Genomic DNA, 15,455 nt, shown 5'->3' on the forward strand with positions numbered 1-15,455 from the left:
ACATACAAACGTAAACATCCCATATAAGTGTGTCCGTTAGTGCCAGGTTGTTGACATTTATAAGACATCACATTCACAACTGAAAGTAACATTCTAATTTACATTTTCAGATATCATAAATGAATAGAAGATGATAAAGACAAAAGGAAAAGCTCACAGAGATATGATTTTGGTGGGTGGACTAAAATGTATATCTGCCACAAATGTATAGTACATCAAAGAACTGGCTTTTGCAAGTTGGTGACTAGTGAAATATATCACAGATGTAGTATTCCTGCTATGGCTTAATGGCAGAGTGAAGTCACCAAATAACTGACGATGAAGGCAAATTCAGAATTTGTGAAGCACTAGAACACATTGGAGACAGTCATTTGCTTTGCAGCCCTTCTAGGCAGAACACATGAACCTGCCTTAAATAGAGGTAGAATGTTGTTCTCCCCAACCCTCTCATGAGGGGTGGAGATCTCCTAGAATTACAACTCATCCTCAGACTGCAAAAATCCCTTTCCTTGGAGAAAATGGCTGCTTTGGAGGCTGGAATAGTTGGCATTATACATTCAAGTTCTTCCTCTTCCCATGATCCATTTCCAAATCTCCAGTTATTTCCCAGACTGGAGTGAAGAACCTTGTCTCTTATGGGGTGTCACCACAGGGGACTATTCTCTCCCTATGTTGTTCAATATCTACATACGGCACCTGCCTCAGCTGGTTCAGTGTTTTGGGATGGATTGACATCGATATGCTATTGATACCCAGCTTTTTCTGTTGATGGAGGGCCAGCCAACCCCCAACCCTGATGTACTGGCACTGCTACTGGAGGTTGTGGCTGAATCATTGAGAAAGAGCAGGCTGAAACTTAATCCATTGAAGACTAAGCTGTAGCTGCTCCACCTGGGACATTGTGCCCCCCCCCTATCCTGTGAGCGCTACGCCATTGCTTTATTGTACATACTTTTTCCAGGTACCCTTAAAGTCCACACAGATTCATCAAATTCCCTCAGAAAAGTGGCTCATGACCAAAGGCTAAAGTAAACAACTTACAAATTAAAATACTTCTTTATTACTACTTTTTATGTTTAAAAAAACCCCACAGTGTTGCATTTTTGTACAATAAATAACAAACCTACACAGATTCAACTGCCACACAACTGGTCTCTATGCACCAAAGCAACTCCATTTTCAATTCTAATTGGAAACAGGGCTACTTCTTGGGAGAGTCCTAGCACGATCCAATTCTCTAGATATAACTACTGTGTAAAAAAAAACCCCAAAGCAAAAAACTTACACCAGGCTTATATAAATACAGTGTCACATTGATTCTTTGAGCTGGTTTATTCTTATAAACAAATACCTTGTACAACTCTCAATCATGAATTATTCCACAAGACACCATTTAAGATGGCAAATGCCATATACAAAGCTGTAGCCCAGATCACTTTAAAAATAACGCTATACAAAGCAACTTACACAGCACAGAGAGATCTACCGCTGGGTGAATGTAGCCACTGAGCTCATTAACAGGATGTGGCAGGATATACCTTAAAGGGCAAATCAGCAGCTCAGTGAGCAATTAAATCTCATGTCTGCTTCAAATGAGAATCTGTCACTGTCACAAGAGTGCACAGTCTCAGGTCCATTTCTGTTTCCCACCCCTAGAATATTTATTTATGGTGGAATATTGTAACAATGGAATTCAAAAAGGATATCATGAAATATGCCATGGGAAAACAACCAGATTAAGCCTACTCTTCTTCTGGGAAATATGCAGAGAGAAAAGCTGTCTGTTAGCTGTCGAGTTTGCAAAAGATACCATCTTTTGGGATGGTGCTCTCTGCCAACAGATGGAGCACCCCAGGGGAAATGGTGGTGAAAAACCCAGACAAGCTGCATCCATCCATCCATCATATTGCTCATTTCCACATCTCCAAGGCATAAATATAGCATTAGAATGCAAGTAGAGGAAACACAGAATTTTAAGGGTTGGGGAGGAAAAAGCACAAATGTGTGCCTTAGTGACTGGACTTTGTAGATATTTTGTATAAATGGTGAAGTCAATATAATACCCAGTCAATATTATTTTACAAAAAACCAAATGGAGTCACACCTACACAGACATTTTAACAGGTCTTAAAATGGATATCTTCAAAGGAATTACTAATTACCGTATATGCTCGAGTATAAGCCAACTTTTTTCAGCACATTTTTATGCTGAAAAAGCCTCCCTCGGCTTATACTCGAGTATATACAGTGATTCCAAGATGGCGGCCTGAGCTGGGGCTGCTGTGAGGATCCGGTAACCATGCTGCTGCTTTTTTTCTAACTCACCAGAGAGCCATAAAAACAAGCTGTAAGGACAGCCTGCATAGCATTATAACTAGGTTGTGTCATAACCCTTGTCCAGCGTACATCTTATATAGGCTCCAGCATGACTCCCATCTTCAGAGATTTCACAGTGCATTTCCCATTCACTTTCAATATTATCTTCCTACCTAGAAGAATAAGAAGCTTGCTTTTTCAAAAAGTGAAATTCTCAGGATGCTGATTTTTGCACCCAAACAAAAGTATGTGGAATTACTGCAAAAGATGGACATAATTCACCTGTTCCCATGATGGTTGAAAGAACCAAACTGAGTATGAAAGAGCCAAATTGGGGTGACTACAAGTGAGCTTCTCATACTTCCCTTTCATGATTTTAACATTAAAACAGAAGTCAGAAATACATTCCCTGAAAAAGAAATATTAATGTGACACAAGAACTGCATACTACTTGGGTTCTGCAGATGGTGCGGTATACTTTGTTCTTGCTGTTCTCCCTAAATGGCTTAGGCCTCTGTATCTGCAGGACAGCCTCTCTAAATATGCCCCAGACAGCATTACGCTCTGTGAATAACTTGCTGGTGATTCCTGGCCCTAAAGCTATTTGGCTGTCCTCAAGCAGGGCCGGGGCTTTCTCAGCTCTGGCCCCAGCCTGGTGGAACGCTTGGTCCAATGAGTCTTATGTAGAACTCTGTTCCGCAATGCCTGTAAGACAGAGCTGTTCCATAGACCTTTGGTTGAAAACAGTGGCATTAAACCAGCTGGTCTCCCTCTTCCCTTTTCTCCCCTTCTCCCGCCATCTGGTGTTGTGCTTTCCTGATCCTTTTCCTCATTATTAGTTTACTCTCCACCCTATAACAGTTTGCCATGAAGTTATGGAGAGATGTTTACTGTATGTATTTATTGTTTACTTGTTGATTATTGTTTACTTGTTGAAAACTGCCCTGAGCCTGGGTGTGTTTAAAAAACAATTTAACATTAAAAGGAGCAATGGGGTAACTGGACTTTCACTGCTAATTTTTTCCCTTTCAGCAAGGCCAGCTAGTCTAGTAAGATGAAAGAGAACAAGAATTGGTGCGCCTTGGGATTTTACAGTTCCAAAGAACACTGGTATTATAAATTTCAGTGCAAAGGCAGGGTGTCTTTGCATTTCAAACTAGTTTTACTTTGACCTGAGGGAGTTCTATGAGTTTTCCCCCAAAACCAGTCTCCCTGCATTAATTTTTCAAGTCTCTGGTGTTTTAAAGGTCTTACTTCTCTGTAAGGAATATCCTTCAGAAGTTTGCCTTGATTCCCGAAAAAAAATTTTTTTCATCATAGTCATAGATATAACCATTAGCGTAATTTATTTTTAATGTTCTCTGCCAGTCTATTTTGGGAGCTCAAGGGAGGTAACAATGGGTTAGGTCCAAACTGCCACAAATGAAAGGAAGTTGAGAAAAACTCCACCTCCAGTTTCTTCCCATGGACCCCTTGTGACCTACCAAAACACTTCTATCACCAGAAGAAAGGAAGAAAAGAAAGGTGGGGAGAAGGATGCTGCTCACCAGAGATGTAAAAATTTTCAGAGAAAAATGTAAGCTATGAAAAAACAGTTGGGGGGTTGAAATATAAGCAATACTTACCTTCCTGTCAAACCTAAACTTATTTTACTGATTGAACCACATAAAATGCATAATTGATATCTAAGCCACCATTACGGGTGTGCATTTGGCAGAGGCGTAGCAAGGGGGAAAGCGCCTGGTGCATTGGTGTGCCCTCCACCACGCAATGGAACACCCCCAAGCCCCCAGAACACCCCCGCCACACACACCCGCCCTGTGTGTCCCATTTCCCCTGCCCGCCTGCCCCCTTGGAGCTATGCCTCTGGTATTTGGCAAAGCCAAACCGTAAAAAAAAATCTAAAACATACCCATAAAGTATTTTTCAGGGTTTTTTCCTCTTGAAAAAAAACTGCAGCAATTTAAGGGGAGCCAAAAAGCAGATTCGGCATGATTGAGGTCACTGTGGCTTAAGAATATCATACTTTTAAAAATTAATAATCTAGTCTAATATAGAAAGGAGGAGACACCACTATAAATTATTTCAACATTATTCTTTATAATGCTTTATAAAGGGTTCTCCCCTTCAAATTACATTATTAAATGAGAGCAATAGTTGTAGCAATGAATGAAATCAATGAAATCTACGTATCTAATAGTGAAAGTGTGGCCCATCAGCAGACATTCAAATTTTTGGAGGAAGGCTACACTTACCCAAAATAGATAGTTCTGTAAATTTGGGAGACATCTCACGTTTTCAAAAAAATATGAAACCTTTAAACCTTCCCCAAATAAAAGACAATTCTCTACACAACCAATGGCAGCTGTAGCAGAGCCACAACAGATCCTCAAAGGTGTAGCCCCCATCTCCTATTACAGTGATGGCGAACCTTTTCGAGACCGAGTGCCCAAACTGCAACCACAACCCACTTATTTATTGCAAAGCACCAACATGGCAATTTAACCTGAATACTGAGGTTTTAGTTTCGAAAAAACAGTTGGCTCCGAAGTGTGCGTTATTCAGGAGTAAGCTTGGTGGTAGTCGGTGGCTTTGGTTTGGAACAACCATGCAACTCTTCCAATGGGTGAATCACAACCCTAGGAGGGTTTACTCAGAAGCAAGCCCCATTGCCAGCAACCGAGCTTACTCCCAAGTAAAGGATCGTGCTTCAGTTCTTTGCATGAAAATCAGTGGGGTTTAACAGCGCTTAACAGGGTTACCTACACTGCTTGCCCAAAACTAGATCTTAGGTTTAATGCTAATAATTGAGCCCAGCGCCCCAGGCCAGCCTAGATGTGCGTGGGGGCACTCTGTTTGCAAGTGCCCACAAAGAGGGCTCTGAGTTTCACCTCCAGCTGTCTGGGCCCTGCGGGATCTCGGTGAGTTCTGCAGGGCCTGTAAGACCGAGTTGTTCCGCCGGGCCTTTGGAGCAACCAGCCGCTGAGTATGGCGCCCCTGTTCGATTCCATCAAGATTATCCTCCTATGGAGGAGTCCGACTGCTCCCTAGGGGAGGGTTTTAAAGGAAAGGATTCTCCGGGTGCCTTTATTATGAAATCACTGCTGTTTTAATGAAATTCAGTATGTTTTAATGTTGGAGTTTTATGGGCTGCTGTTGTTTTATTTATATGGTTTGCCCCTAACTTATTTGTATCAATTTTGTTGTTCACCGCCCGGAGCCCCTCGGGGATAGGGCGGTATAAAAATCGAAATAATAAATAAATAGATAGATAGATAGATAGATAGATAGATAGATAGATAGATAGATAGATAGATAGATAGATAGATAGATAGATAGATAGATAGATAGATAGATAGATAGATAGATAGATAGATAGATAGATAGATAGATAGATGGATGGATGGATGGATGGATGGATGGATGGATGGATGGATGGATGGATGGATGGATGGATGGATGGATGGATGGATGGATGGATGGATGGATGGATGGATGGATGGATGGATGGATGGATGGATGGATGGATGGATGGATGGATGGATGGATGGATGGATGGATGGATGGATGGATGGATGGATGGATGGATGGATGGATGGATGGATAGATTAATATACATATGTGTATAAATTAATGAATGAATGAGGTAACATTTTAACCATACGGTACAATGTAGAGATAAAAAGGTTTTTAAAACTATTAAAAGAATTCCATATACAACTGTGCAATAATAAGTATAGACTATGTAGCTAATATTAGAGATCTATTTTGGGGATCAGAGTTATAGAAGTATTTTAGTAAAGGATCCCAAACTTTGTAGTAAGAATCAAGACATTTTTAATTAATAAGGGTTGTCAACCTATTTGCCATTCATCAGATGTCAGTAGGTCTTGTGTTTTCCAGTGTCTGGCTATCACAACTCTTGCTGCTATTGTTAGATAGCAAAGAAGTGTCTTGTGTTTTTGTAAAGTGAATCCCAAAGTGATAGAAGATATAGCTCTGGTTGTTTCCAAAATCTGTAATTTAGTACATTTTCTACAATGTTGTGTATTGTGCTCCAATACTGCCCAATTTTCCTACAAGTCCACCAATCCAGTTTTTGATTAGATTTTAGGTACAACTGATGAATTTACAACACAAAGTATTCCAATTCAGAGTACGGTTTGATAGTACTCCTATTGTTGGACATGAAGGGTGTTATAGGATCAACTGTCTATGACACCAACAAAGATGACTGATAGGGTTCAGAAAACAGGGGTCCCCCACCCATCTTGCTATAGGCTTGCCTGTCAACACTTGATCCTCAGTGACTCAGATCCTAACCTGATACTCTTAACTACCACACTGGCTCTTAGCTTTTCTTCTTTTCTTTCTCCTCACGGCTTCCCCCTGACCTAGCTGCAAAAGTCACATGGTAGCAGGGTTCCCAATCTCTAGGTGGTAGCTGATCTCTAAGTGACAGAGATCAGTTCATCTGGAGAAAATGGCCACTTTGAAAGGTGGCTTCTATGACATTATACTCCATTGAAGCCCCTCCCCCGGCTCCATCCCTAAAATCTCCAGGAATTTCCCAACCTGGAGCTGACAATACTACATGGTAGCAAGTCGCTCAGGTGAATCGTGTGCTGGCCACTGCAATGTCTGACCAATTTGTGCAAGTTGTGTGGAGTCTACCACTGGGCCCAGGTGAGTTGTGTGGCATCCAGTCATCCAGCAAGTTGCTTTGTAGTTGCTACTGGGTCTGACTCGAATGGGTCTTCCCTTTGAGCCAGGAAGGAGGAGAGCAGGGGTGGAATGGAAGGCCAAAATACCTTGAAAAATCCTGCTTTTATGCCATTTACTAACAGAAAACAAAATTAGAAGGTTGGTAATATAGTTGCAGTTGCTTTGCAAACTGCATTATGGTAACTAAGAACTCAGAAGGTATTCATTTTTTAAAGATTCATACACTCCTATTACTTAGGGAAGATAATTTCCCTATTTTATTTTATTTTTAGCTCACACTTATTTCTGAAAACCTGAGGCATTTCTCAGTTTTTAAGGGAGATCTGTCTTGACTATTCATAACACCAGTATCAGGATTTAAGTATTAGATATATTGATGATATAGACTTCCCTCAGAAGTTTCATCTATCTTATGGAAACTCTTGTCTGTTGAGAGTTTCTCAACAGGAATATTTAAATCTGCCCTGAAACACTAGTCACATTTGAATTTGGAGAGGACTGACTACATGTACAGTATTTATATTATCATTGCTTGCCAAGAGGCTTGGGGCCCATAGGCTTGGGGCTACAAATAGATTTCACACACTGCCTCCAGTTTTCCTGTGGGACCTCCACTTTGCTAAAGTATTAATGTATAATGAGAGATTACTTGGAGGATATTTCATGATCACAACATTACTTTAAATTACCAGCTTACCTTTCTATTGCCCATTGCAATCTTTGACATTTACTTCCACCCTTGAAGGATATTTCAACTTTCCTGCTTATAGTGGTGAGATGAGATATAATAATTCCCATTTTGAACTTTGCCTATTTTTTCTTACAGCATATGTTACTTCAAATGATCATGAATTTAGTACCTCCATTGGATGCTGCTGAATTATTACTGTTTTGGGCTGAAGTGGCATGGTTCAGTGGTCACAATCAGAACAGGACTCAGGAGAACAAGTTTCACAGCCCTGTTCTGTCATGAAAGCTCCTTGGGTGACCTTGGACCCATCATGCTCTTTCAGTCAAGCCCACTTCATAGAGCTGTTGTTGTGGGGATAAAGTGGGGGAGGAAAAACACTGTGATAAGTTACATGAAATAGTTATAAAATTCATTAACTTGTAAGGACTTGAGCAGTCTGAGACAGTTCAGTACCGCATCTCTTCAGATCGCCTGCGGAGGACCATTCAGTCCTCTGATGGTAACATACTGGTGGTCCCTGGTCCCAGGAACATTTGATTGAGTTCTACTTTTCGGCTCTGGCTCCTGTTTGGTGGAACTCCTCCTGGCACAAATGATGAAGCTGGTCCTACACAGTAACATCTTGGCTCCCAATTTAAACCCCCTCCTTCTCACCCATTAGTTTTAGGGGAATATATGTAGGTAGCTCTAGTTCAGGGGTCGGGAACCCGCGGCTCGCGAGCCGCATGCGGCTCTTCTGCCGCTGTTCTGCGGCTCCATGAGCCGAGCCGCCGGGCCCGTCTTCCCCCGGCGGGCGCTTCAGCCTCCCGGCGGCCGGCAAGGCCGAGCCGCCGGGTCCGTCTTCACCCGCCCTGCAAGCAGCAGGGCGGGCGCTTCAGCCTCCCGGCGGCCGGCAAGGCCAAGCCGCCGGGTCCGTCTTCCCCCGCCTTCCCCCGTCTTCACCCGCCCTTCACCCGCCCTGCAAGCAGCAGGGCGGGCGCTTCAGCCTCCCGGCGGCCGGTCAGGCCGAGCCGCCGGGCCCATCTACGCCTGCCCTGCAGGCGGGGTGGGTGGGTGAGTGGGCGGGGGGGCGCGAGCGAGCAAGTGGGCGGGCGAGCGGTGGGGGGGGGTGAGCGGGGGAGGGTGAGCCAAATGGCTCTTTGAGGGAAAAAGGTTCCCGACCCCTGCTCTAGTTAAATAGTTAAATCGCCATCAGTGTATTTCTTACATACTAGAGGATTTTAAATTTTTAACTTAAGAACTTATTACGTGTAACGTTGTAATTGTTTTTAAATATGTGTATTAGCTGCCCTAAGCCCGGCCTCTGGTCGGGGAGGGCGGGATATTAAACATAATAAATAAAATAAAATATATAAGTTCATAATTTATTACTTTAATGAAGGGTGCGAAACAATGTCTTTTCTTATCTTGTTTTGCAAGACTAGGAGCAAGCTCATTTGCTGTACCAGGATAAAGATGACAGAAGAAGTGTGCATTCATCCTCTATTTCCTGGACCACCTTTGTTCTAGAATGCTATGCTTGGGTCCAAGTGCCTTGAAGACAAAACTAGGTAGGAAGTGGGACCCAAGCAGAGCATTCTAGAACAAAGACAATCGTCTTTGCGGGACAAATTCACAAATCTCCTGTCATCTTTATCCTAAACAGGGTATAATAAAAACAAATGTACCTTCAGCAGTATGGAGTTCATTCTTATTAACTCAAAAAGTGTATTCAGTGTGTGATATCTAAGCTCTGACTGAGCATTTGACTAAGAACACTATATACTCACATAAAATACCTGTATTTTATTAAGACATCAAGTGTAAAATGCAGGGAAATATTGAAATGAATCACAAACCAGTAAAAACACATTTAATATCCGTCAAGTATAAGATGATTATGAGGCTGTAAAATGTTTACCCGGGAGAAGAATAAAGATAACAGATTGAAAGCAGTCACTGCAGAAAGGGGGAAAATAATAGATGGGGACAAAGGAAAATCATGTTACAGCTCTGTCTGCTCTCAATGTATCCATAAAACTTGGGCTTGTAACATTTCAGACTGGAGTTTAATATCATTTATTACCTAGTCCTTTAAAGTATGCTCTAGAGGGGGGGGAGTCACTGTTCAAATATTATCATATTTCAACTTTCTAAATAGTTTCATCTGCCAAAGAGACTAATAAAATCGAATAAAATTAAGAGATCATGCTTTTAATGAAATATAGTTCCACATTACTTCAATATGTGGTATATAAGGAGCTGTACAGTGACTCCCAATGCACTGATCACTGCGCTGATTTTACCGATCAAGGGTTTAAATAGATATTACAGCAGGCATGTGACTGCCACTGTCCCCCATCTTCCCAGGAATATCTTGTAAAAGAAATGCGTGAAGTGATATCACTGCATTCACCATTGCCCTACCCCCACTTGGCTACCATCTTGGCAGAGAGTGGATAAATTCATTGGCTACCATCTTGGCAGAGAGTGGATAAATGTTGAACATTCACATATCATATCCTGTAATGTTTTGCTTTTTCCTTGGTGTTACTGGTAAGATATGGATGTGAGATTAAGACCAGCAGCAGCCATGAAATGTGTCTTCACTATATCTAACTAGAAAGCTACAAACTAACAGTTCTGCATTGCAGGGTTCTCAGTATTCAATGTCTGTTCCAACAGAACACCAAATAATGGGGCCTATACCCTTTCCCACTGAAAGATCTTTGTGCAGTCAACAGTGCTTTAGTAGAAGAGTGAGTGTGCCATGCTTCTGCAGTAGAAAATAGTCCCTAGGTGTTTTGGGGCAGGGGAAAGGTTGGACGAGGCATGGGAGGACTGGCGCCAGGCCCAGTAGGGCAGTGGGTGGCTTGCTGCTGCCAGGCCCAACTTGGTGTTTGGGGCAGGGGGAGGCTGAAGGGGAAGGAAGTGGTGGGGGATGAATTCACAATTCTATTTATTTCTTTGGTGGGACAAAGTATACTTATATCAAGCGGCAAGTTTTGGAACGCTGTGTTTTAATGAGGGTTTGTAATTGTTTTAATCCAATAGAGCCATATATATATTATTATAGTTGTATTTTGTTATGTCTTAAACTGTACTATATATATCAATATGTTGTGCACCGCCCAGAGCCCTTCGGGGGAGCGCGGTATACAAAATTAAACAACAACAACAACAATAATAATAATAACGTTCAATTTGGTATGTTCTTGTAAAAAGGGGGTATCTGATCTTCATAAGTCTATGGGCCCTTTGGAATTCTGATCCAGCACAGCAGATGTGGCCACAAAATGACTACCACAAAATGACTACTGCAGGAGATGGAACCAGCCACAAAAAGATTGATGCAGCTAACTTTCAACTTTCAGCAGCTGCTGCCAAAGCAATGCTTTTAACATCGGCACCACAATCAAAGGAAGTGTACAGGCTGAGCTCTTCTGAGGCATACAGGTTTGGTTGTGGTGGAAAAAGTCAACTTCAAGTCTTCAGCCATAGGGCAAAGACAAAATGGTATCATGCAAGAAGAAGAGTAAACTGGATGAACCAAGAGTGCCTGATAATATTTGAACATGTGGTGTCCAATCTATATCTATAAAAAGCAAACCATAAGTTTGTTCCTGATGGTCTAGCACAGGAAATGATGGGCCAATTCCTCTGAAAATTCTCAGCCACTGTAATTGGCCAGGTGAGAGTGTTTTTAGATGTTCACACACTTGTAATTTTACACCTGGCTCAGGTAAAACGCCTTTTTCCTGGTGCTCCATGGTGAAGGACATGCAGCTGCCTGTGTGTAACTGTCACCCTTAGAATGTTCGTGCCCTTAGAATGTTCGCTCAGATGGCCAGATATGAGCAGTGGAAACAGTACATAGGTAATAACTCGAGTGGAAGTGAAACACATACACACGTTGCCGTGTGAGACGTCAGAGGGGTTCCCCCCTCACACATGTACCTTTCCCTCTCTGTGCCTCACCCACTACTACCACACAACACACATACTCTCATACACATTCAGCTCATCCTCACACTCCTCACTCTGCCCTCCCTCACATCCAATCACCACAACTACTTCCTCTCACATATTCCACACCAATATTGAACAAGCTTGAATGTAAAAGACAGCTGGAGGGAGGGAGAGGGAAGGGACAGAGGGGGAGGCATGCAAGGGAAGAGAAGTGAGGGAAGGGAGAGAGTGAGGGGTAGCATGCAAGGAAGGGGAGGGAGGGGCCAGCCAGTCTAGATTCCCTGAATACTGTGGTTACAATTCAGAAAACCAAGCACACGTTACTCAGGAGTAAGCTCAGTAAAGCAACCGTGACATACTTTGAATGCCTGCGTTGCGCCCCTCAGAGGGTTTACTCAGAAGTGACACCCATTGCCACCAATTAAACTTACTCCCAGGTAAAGGAACATGACCAGCCAGCCTAGATGTGTAGGAGTGGTGCCTTTCCATTCCCCCCCAAGGAATGCGGTCACACACATCAATGACATTGCACAGTATCAGGCTGCACGTTTCCACGAGCACGTACTGCTGGCTTCTGCAATTGCTTTGCTGCTACTGTTCCTTTCCCATTTCACCACAATAACCCACAGCAACACATGGCCTGGTACCGCTAGTGGTTATATATTCTACAGGTGCCCATAAACTCAATGTCAAGAACAATTCATAGTAAGGCTCATTTCAAGCTGGAGAAAAATGGAGGGAAGAATCAGGTTGCAGATTTTCTAAAGATGTGTTAGAAAAGTCAGGAACCACAGCCTATCTATTTCCAATACTACCAGCCTACTGGAATCAGTTCCCCTGGGGAAATGGCTGTTTTGGAGTCTATGACACTGTACCACATTGAAGACCTCGTCCTCCCCAAGCTGCATCCTTAAATCTCCAGGAGATTCCCAACCTGAATCCAGCAACACTACACACACCCCTCCTCCCGTTTCCTACCGGTAAAAAGGGCAGTCTGGCAATGCTACCTGGAATTGGAAAATTGTGTCACCTCCCTTCCAAAGCAGACTTTGGAAAATAACAGTTTCTTTTACTGCAAAGACTCCCCATGACCCATGGGCACATTCCTTGACAGCCAGCTGCACAGATTGGGAGATTGATGCACGTAGCCAGAAGTATTTTGGAGATTTTTACTGCTGGTTGATCAGGTGGCGGAACAGGCAAGCTGCTTCTCCATTCACAATGAGTGTGCTTGTTCAGCCAGTTCATCAGCATTAGTTAGAAACTTTCAAAACTCTCCTAGGTCTGCACATGTAGCTGGCAGGTAGACAGTAGTTAAATGATCAGTTGAATATTAAGCTAATTTGTATGGGTTTCATCTCTCTGAATAAGGAAAAATATTATTTTAGCTGATCTGTTGTTAACTTAGTTTTCTATTTTGCCTCTTTTTTTGGCACATCATGAAGAAATTTGTTTTATATGTTTATCTGTCAAATAAGTTAATTTCTGACATATATCAGCCTAAATGAAAGCAGAATCAAACCCACTACACTCAAAAATACAGTAATATTACTCCCTCTGCTGGTTCTAAAACAGTAGTTTTCTATGCTGATGCATAAGGAAAGGAAATAAATAAAATGTTAGAAATGCAGATTTGTCATTTTGTCATTTTCTGAAGTAAACACTATTTAAATGCTGTTTATTAAAACACTAAAACAATTCTGTCTCTGAACAGCTAATTATTTTTATAAATGTTGAAGTTAGTAGCTGTGAAAAATTCATTTAAAATGAAAATTCTCTATTTCCAGGTCACATCCAGTTAGCATTTATTTCTGTTTCAGTGGTACAGGAGCCCCTGGTCATGAGCCATAAACATAAAGGTCACAGAAGATGCTTCACAACCAGGCGATATCTAGAAAGATGCTGGCAGAAAACTCATAATGAATCTGACTGAACGTGCTATACAGCCCACTGGAAGACCTATGAAGAGACAGTTACTATGGCGAAGAAATGTTACCTCTCTGCGACCACAGCATTTGTGAGTTCATGACCATCTCAACAGTTTAAGGTAAGTCAGCATCTACTGACTCCTAAATCTGAGACTTTCTTGTATCGGGAACAGACGATTAGCTCTGACACTTTTGCAACTGTATTTGGGGGTGGTGGTTTTTGATTGATTGATTGATTTTGCTGATGAAATATTCTGAATATGCTCTGATCTGGATGCTGGTTGTAACATGGGTCAGTCAGAAGAAATAGTTAGTACATTACCTGGTCTGTTAATGGACCACTTAGACCCAGTTAACATAAAGGATGTTGAAAGGATCCTGGGATCTGTGAAAGCCCTGGATCATTGTCCATCTTGGCTTATAAAATTATGTAGAATCATCATGTCACTATGCCAACCAATGGGCTGATGTCACATTAATCATGTGAAGATCATATAAATGAGCCCCTGGTGTCTATCATAAATCTATCAGTAACTCTGGGCAATTCCCTCAGCTACTGAAAAAGACAATTCTATCTACTAGTTTAAAAAACATCCCTACAGAAAAATGATGCGGCCAATTATTGTCCAGTCTGTAATCTGCCCGTAGCAGAAAAACTCCAGATCTTCTTGGATAACTCATCCTCTCTGAATCTTCATCTTCTCAGGATAGGCTACAGGACAGAGACTACCCTAGTAGCTTAAGTTGATTAGTTCTGTCTGAATATAGACAAAGACCAAGTCTCTTCGTTGCTCCTTCTGGACTTATCTGCAACCTTTGATATAGTGGATTATACCATCTTATTGAGGTATTTGGATACAGAAGTAGGTATCAGGGGATGTACTTTGACTACTTAAAATTATTTCTCACAAATGAGACTTACAGTTGCCATAAGAGACCAGTCTCTCTTAGGACCTGTCTTATGGGATTCTACAGGATGCAATCCTATCTATTAATCTCTATATAAAGCCCATAGGATAAATTATTCATAACTCTACATTTCATTTCCAAGGTTAACAAAGAAGGTATCTTCATCTTGGATTTTTATTAGTTATTATCTGAATCCTTACACATCCTTACAAAAAATTATTTCAGCCTCACACACCCGTGTCTGCAATACTGGTCAGTAATATTTTTGTGCCTTATAGTGGCCCATCCACGCTGGCTCCCAAACTGTTTCCAGATACAATTCAAGGTGCTGATGTTGACCTTTACAGGTAGGTTTCTGCATGGCAGGGTGTTGGACTTGATGGCCTTGTGGTCTCTTTGAACTCTATGATTCTAAGATTCTATGATTGTCATACCACAATACCAAGAAGGGGAGGGAACCTGTCCCACATCCAGCAGTTCCCATAGTTAGTGCTGCCACTCAGACACTGACTGGAGGCTGTCTTTGGAGATATGGATGGGTTCCAAGCAGGCATCAAAGTACTGCTCGTGGACATGTTGGCAGATTGGCCTGGGTGTGAGGCTACCCCTCCTGATCCTCCCCCAGTGGCTGAGATCTCCTGGGTGGGCCCATAGGGTCAGCCCTACATGGCTGCAGTGTTGGGTGAAGTGACTGGGACTAAGCTCTGGGAGTAATGACCAGTTCCATGTTTCTGGGACAGTATGTAATGGGCCATGTTCTCCTGGGTATCAGCAGTGCCACTGTGCTCTGGATGATGGCGTGCAAGGCATTGGGACCCACTTTCCATTTGTGTTGATGCATTTTTTTATACTTTATGGGTTCCATGCCTTTAGGGGGAAGTGGAAGGTGCCCATGTGCTTGTCTAGTCTGTGCAACAAAAAGTGCCTTCTTTTCCCTC

At 42.2% G+C, this 15,455-nt stretch overlaps 1 protein-coding gene across 3 annotated transcripts in view; it reads right to left on the reverse strand.

Moving 5' to 3' along the window:
* DPF3 (double PHD fingers 3) overlaps positions 1-15,455 on the reverse strand; it is a 218,312-nt gene that overhangs the window by 88,502 nt on the left and 114,355 nt on the right. The window lies entirely within an intron of this gene.

This window comes from Sphaerodactylus townsendi, linkage group LG02 (assembly GCF_021028975.2).
Source record: "Sphaerodactylus townsendi isolate TG3544 linkage group LG02, MPM_Stown_v2.3, whole genome shotgun sequence".
NCBI lineage: Eukaryota > Metazoa > Chordata > Lepidosauria > Squamata > Sphaerodactylidae > Sphaerodactylus > Sphaerodactylus townsendi.